The sequence below is a fragment of the Hevea brasiliensis genome, chromosome 3 (assembly GCF_030052815.1).
Source record: "Hevea brasiliensis isolate MT/VB/25A 57/8 chromosome 3, ASM3005281v1, whole genome shotgun sequence".
In the NCBI taxonomy this organism is placed as follows: Eukaryota; Viridiplantae; Streptophyta; class Magnoliopsida; order Malpighiales; family Euphorbiaceae; genus Hevea; species Hevea brasiliensis.
In genome coordinates, this window is record NC_079495.1 from 40,476,198 (window position 1) to 40,482,828 (window position 6,631).

At 37.1% G+C, this 6,631-nt stretch overlaps 1 non-coding gene across 1 annotated transcript; it reads right to left on the reverse strand.

Moving 5' to 3' along the window:
- Nucleotides 1–5,563: 5,563 nt before the first annotated feature.
- On the reverse strand, nt 5,564–5,670 carry LOC131178947 (small nucleolar RNA R71). The gene has a single exon (XR_009147954.1). It is a non-coding gene; the product is annotated as a small nucleolar RNA R71 (small nucleolar RNA).
- Between the last annotated feature and the right edge of the window lie 961 nt (nt 5,671–6,631).

The following is a 6,631-nucleotide window of genomic DNA, read 5'->3' on the forward strand; positions in this document are numbered from 1 at the left end:
TCCACATTCTGACTGTCTCTACTCTGGCTATCTGCTCGGACAACCTCAGTCATCTGAATAATATAACGTACAGGCTACATAAGTGAGGATGTTACAGGAATGAAAGAAACAAAGAGGATTTGCAGCTTTCATCTTCTGGAACTTCGTCTGGAAAACTCCTCTTGATACTGATATTCTTCTCCTCAAGACGGCTGGTGAGATTTCAGAAGCGAATCCTCTTTGAAACTCCTAAAAAGTGCAGTAAAAGGATTGATTCCTTTTTTTATCTTTGGATGTTTTTTTGCTTCTATTTATAATGGCTGTTCTAGGGTTAGGTCATTTTGAGTCCAAAAAGCTTTAGGAGTCTGATTTGAATCAGTAAACAAGAGCGAGAATTCGGGTTAGAAAACTAGCTGCTGCATAGTACACGGCCCGTGTGTCACTACACAGGCCCGAGCCGTGTAACTTACTGGAGCGGAATTGCTGAGTCTTGCACTGGCATAGAGACTTACACGGGTATGCGTTGGCTGCACGGGCCTGGTTACATGGGCCGTGTACTTTTGTTCTCAGAAAGTTCTTCAAGCATGTGCCCGGTAGAGACTTAAACGGGTCTCTGTAGATTACACGGGTCCAATTACACGACTCGTGTACTTTGTATCTCCATTGGCTCTCTGGCTTTCTTCTGGTAGAAAGTTATACGGGTATGTGACTTTGCTTACACGACCCGTGTACTTTGTATCAGCAGCAATTCTGAGTCTTTTGATCCCTCTAAGCTTCCCTTTGCGAGTTCCTATGCTCTATGACTTCACTAAAACACCTAAAATGATGCAGAAAACATGGAATTAAGATCTTGACAATAGAAATTATAAAAACTAATGAAATCAACTACTATGCATGAGATTACTTACCTAAATGCCATGAGATAGTATACAAATGTGCTTAAAAATATCTATACAATTCAAGTGTATCAAATACCCCCAAACTCAAACTCTTGCTTGTCCTCAAGCAAAATAAAACTCTGTTTTAAAACGCATTTCAGGGGATAACTGAGGAATATAACCAAAAATTTAATAAGCACAAAATTGAACTCCTCCAATCCTTCATACCATTTACTCTCTTTCAAGGCATAAGGGTTCTAATAGCAGTCTATTTGGAACTTCACCTTCTTTCATGGTGTTTCAACTGATTATTCCTTTGTGCAAGGCTATTAGTAAGTCACAAATAACCTGTTTTATTAGGATAGACTTAAGAGAAACTTACTCCCCTAAATTTGCCTCTATTGTGGATAATTATGATGAAACAACTCAATTCCAACTCCATAGGCATATCTCAATTTTCTATCTCTACCAATGTAGCATACACTTTTCAAAAGATCAAAAGGTCTTTAAAATGGTTGTAATAGGGCTAAAGGGATAATGACTTGGTTGCCAATGAAAGGTTTATAAGGAATGCAAATATGAGGATAGCATTTATGCATAAAATGCTAAGTATACTAAGTTTATTCAATTGATTTTGTATGGAGAGAAGGGGCTTTTAGTTTTTATAGTGCCAAGTATGCTTCCATGATTCTTGGGACTTCCTTTCTCTCTCTCTCTTTTTTTTTTATTTATGTTCCTTTTGTCTTCTTCAGGAAGCCCACAACAAGTTGTACATGCAAATATAGAGGTTCGATGAAGGGGAGCCAGCATCGCCATCATCACCATCAGAGACCTTTTAGAGCTAGGACTATAGGATAGGTTCTTTATTGTAAGATCTTGAATACCTTAGTCCTAAACTGCAATCATAGGTCTCTTTTATTTGCTTTATGTCCAAACTTTTCCATGCTTAATAAATAACATGCTTTCTTATAATTTTTGTTCATTTTCTCTAATTTTGCATATTATGCTAACATTGAGGACAATGTCCAATTTGAGTTTGGAGGGGGCGGGGGGGTTACAAGTGCATTTCATGTCTTGCATGTCATTACATTGTTTAAATTCAGCTATATTATTCTTGTGTATTAAAATTCTAGAAAAATATTAAAAATTTTTGCGTATTAAAATTTTGAACTTTCAATTGTGAAACTTAGTACTATAACCAATTTCTAGTAAGCTAATAATTAGACTCCATGGGATAGAGGAATGAAAGTATCTAGATAGGCAAAAAGGGATTCTAACATGTTGTCTGTGAAAAACCTAATCTCTTTAGTGGAACTAGACTAGTTAAACCCCTTCATAACTATTAATTTGTTACATCGAACTTGTGAAGTTAGGAGAAATTTCATGAAATATAAACAAACTCGAAAATGTCTCATCAGCTCTAGAACATATCTCTTAGATCTATCAAGGGGAAATCCTAGCATATGCTTGATGAAGAAATGATTAAGGCATTCTTTGTTATAGCCTAATTAAGCCTTAGCCACCCTTAGTCACAATATGTCCCTTGCACCCAATTTGAGCCTATATTTGTACCTATGTGATTTTCCTTGCTTACCCATATTATTTACCTAGCCCCTAGCCTAAACACATACCTACCCTTTTGAGGAAGCTAAATGCATAAGTAAAAAGTATATTAAGTGCAAAAAGAAAATTGAAAGAGGATGAAGAAATCGAGAAAAGTGTAATTGTGAAATTGAAACTGAAGAAAAATCTGCCTTCCTAACCCAGTAAAAGCAATGAGTTTGGGGGAGAAGACAAAAGGGACATAAATAAAAAATTTAAAAAAAAGAGAAAAAGGAAGTCCTAAGAATCATGGAAGCATGTTTGGCACTATAAAAACTAAAAGCCCCTCCTCTCCATACAAAATCAATAGAATAAACTTAGTATACTTGGTATTTTATGCATAAATGCTATCCTCATAGTTGCATTCCCTATAAACCTTTCATTGGCAACCAAGTCATTATCCCTTTAGCCCCATTACAACCATTTTAAAGACCTTTTGATCTTTTGAAAAGTGTATGCTACATTAGTGGAGATAGAAAATTGAGATATGCCTATGGAGTTGGAATTGAGTTGTTTCATCACAATTATCCACAATAGAGGAAAATTTGGGGAAGTAAGTGTTTCTCAAATCTATCGTAATAAAACAGGTTATTTATGACTTACTACTAGCCTTGCACAGCGCAATAATTTATTGATACACAATGGAAGAAGGTGAAGTTCCAAACAGGCAGCTATTAGAACCCTTATGCCTTAAAGAGGGTAAATGGTATGAAGGATTGGAGGAGTTCAATTTTGTGCTTATTAAATTATTGGTTATATTCCTAAGTTATCCTCTGAAATGTGTTTTAAAACAGATTTTTGTTTTGCTTGAGGATAGGCAAGAGTTTGAGTTTGGGGGTATTTAATACACTTGAATTGTATAGATGTTTTTAAGCACATTTGTATACCATCTCATGGCATTTAGGTAAGTAATCTCATGCATAGTTGTTGATTTCATTAGTTTTTATAATTTCTATTGTCAAGATCTTAATTCCATGTTTTCTGCATCATTTCAGGTGTTTTAGTGAAGTCACAGAGCATAGGAATGCAAAGGGAAGCTTGGAGGGATCAAAAGACTCAGAATTGCTGCTGATACAAAGTACACGGGTCGTGTAAGCAAAGCCACATACCCGTGTAACTTTCTACCGGAAGAAAGCCAGAGAGCCAATGGAGAAATAAAAGTACATGGGTCATGTAATTGGATCTATGTAATCTGCAGGGACCCGTGTAAGTCTCTGTCGAGCATAAGCTTGAAGAACTTTCTGAGAACAAAAGTACACGGCCCATGTAACCAGGCCTATGCAGCCAACGCAGACCCGTGTAAGTCTCTGTGCTAATGCAAGACTTAGCAATTCCGTTCCAGTAAGTTACATGGCCTGGGCCTGTGTAGTGACACATGGGCCGTGTACTATGCGGCAACCAGTTTTCTAACCAGAATTCCCGCTCTTGTTTACTGATTCAAATCAGACTCCTAAAGCTTTTTGGGCTCAAAATGACCTAACCCTAGAATAGCCATTATAAATAGAAGCAAAAAACATCCAAAGAAAAAGGAATCAATCCTTTTACAGCACTTTTTAGGAGTTTCAAAGAGGATTCGCCTCTAAAATCTCTCCAGCCGTCTTGAGGAGAAGAATATCAGTATCAAGAGGAGTTTTCCAGCCGAAGTTCCACAAGATCAAAGCTGCAAATCCTCTTCGGTTCTTTCATTCCATTTCCTTAAATGGATTTTTATTGCTTTATTTCTTCTAGACGATTTCTTTTACTGTCTTTATTTTTGTTTATCATGATGTTTGCTGAACTCACCATGAGTGAGTAGTTTTATATTCTGAAATTGGGAGAGTAATGCTTGTAATCATTATTATGGATGAACATAAGTTTTATTTATTGGATTTGAGATTTGTTCCTTAATTTAATTTCTTGTGATCTTAATGCATACTATGTATTGGTACCCACTTAGTAATGATTATAGATATTAATTGAAGGACTAAAAGGTGAAGATTAATATTAGAAAATTAAGATTTTGAACCTAGGAATTCTGATTTAGACATAGGTTGATACCTTTGTGGAATTTCAAAATCGGTCAAAGACCTTAAAAGATTTTAATTAATTTGATCACCATGAAAGTTGGGTTTAAGTTAATTAAAATACACCCTAGTTGTCTTGAGAGAGGACTTAGGATACCTTAGGATTAATTTCCATCAAGGCAAACATTCTCAACCCAGTAAATAAATAAGGTAACATCCATAGTAAGATTCAAGTATGAAATCTTAATTCTGAAATTGTTTCAAAATAGATTATTTCGTTTTAAGTTTATCATTCTAGCATTTAAAATAAATAACCTTCATTCCCTCAGTATTCGATATCCTAAACAAACAAAATTACTGTGTAGATTAATACTTACTAATCAAATTCCTCGTGGGAATGATACTTTACTCATCACTTTATTACTTGTTAGTGATCCGTGCACTTGTGGCGTTGTAAAACCAGCGAAACAAGTTTTTGGCGCCGTTGCCGGGGACTTTGGCTTTAGTAATATCGAGCGATAGGCAATTTAGCTGATTTAGGCATTTATCATCTGATTCTATTTCATTTTTTTTTATTTCTTTTCTTTTCTCTTAGGTGCCTGATCTGGTATATGACCAGAATAAGGCCAAAAGAAGAAATTTTGGACTGTGATCCAGAGCAGGAGGGAAAGTAAACACCAAGAGCACGATCAAGAAGATCCTGAAATTCCAACCATGGCCGATAATAATGACAGGCCAAGACTCTTGAGGGACTACAGAGCTCCATCTGTCTAAGGATTTCAGCCCAGTGTCATAAGACCCACAGTGGAAGCCAATAATTTTGAGTTAAAACCAACATGTCTTCAAATGATACAACAAACCCAGTTTGGAGGTTCACCAACAGAAGATCCACACTATCACCTCCAGTGCTTTCTTGCCCTTTGTGACATATTCAAGATGAATGGAGTTTCTGATCAAGCCATAAGACTCAGAGCATTCCCATTCTCTCTTTGAGACAGAGGAAGGAAGTGGTTACTTTCTCAACCAACTCGATTGTTCACCACATGGGAAAACCTCTCACAAGCTTTTCTAGCAAGGTACTTCCCACCTGTAAAGACTACAAGACTGAGGCTTGAGCTCAACACCTTTAGACAATAGGAAGGTGAATTACTCTATGACGCATGGGAAAGATATAAAGACCTGCAGAGGGAATGTCCACACCATGGCATAGAGGATTGGCTACTAGTGCAAAACCTCTATAATGGGTTACTACCCTTTACAAGGAGCACAGTTGATTTAGCTGCAAAAGGTGACCTAATGGAGAAAACAGTGACACAAGCACTTGAACTTCTAGAGAGGGTTGCATACCATAATTATGAGTAGTTAAATAAAAGAGGAAATGCAAGGAGAACAACAAGGGTCCTAGAATTGGATGCCCTAAGCATGATAAATGCCCAATTTGATCAGCTCATAAGGAGGCTTGATAAAATGCAAGCCATTGCAGTAGAGATGAATAGTCAACATGAGGACAGCTATGGAGGAGCATACATGAATTCAGAATACAACAGCTTCAATGAACCCTCCATAGAACAGATGAACTATGTGAATAATGGAGGAAACTTCAACCAGAGGCAGCCCAACAATCCATATTCAAACACTTATAACCCTAGATGGACAAACCACCCAAATTTCTCATGGTCCAATTAGCAGAATCAGCTAATAAATAAGCAACAGGGGTACAAATCACCAGCACCCCATAGATTTCAGAACAGAGGCCAAAACTTTGCACAGCCACCACCGCTTCCTCAACCTCAGCAACATGAACAAAAGATGACCTTGGAATCCATGATGTAAGGTTTCTTAGCAGTTCAATAACAACAGAATGAATTGATTAAACAGCTGACTTTTAGAATAGACCAACTTGCTACCCATAACAAGATGATAGAGAATCAAATTGCTCAGCAAGCAAGTTCTTCAAGTAAGGCTGCTGGTAAACTGTCTAGTCAACCAGAGATGAACCCAAGGGAGCATTGTAAGGCAATTACATAGTGGAGTGGGAGAACTCTAGTACAATTAGAGAAGGAACCAACAGAGGAGACCTCAGAAGAATCTGAAGGCTAAGCAGAGAAAAAGGAGGAAAAAGCCAAAAAAGATCAGAAAGAGGAAGTAGGGAAGAAAAAGAAGTTACCA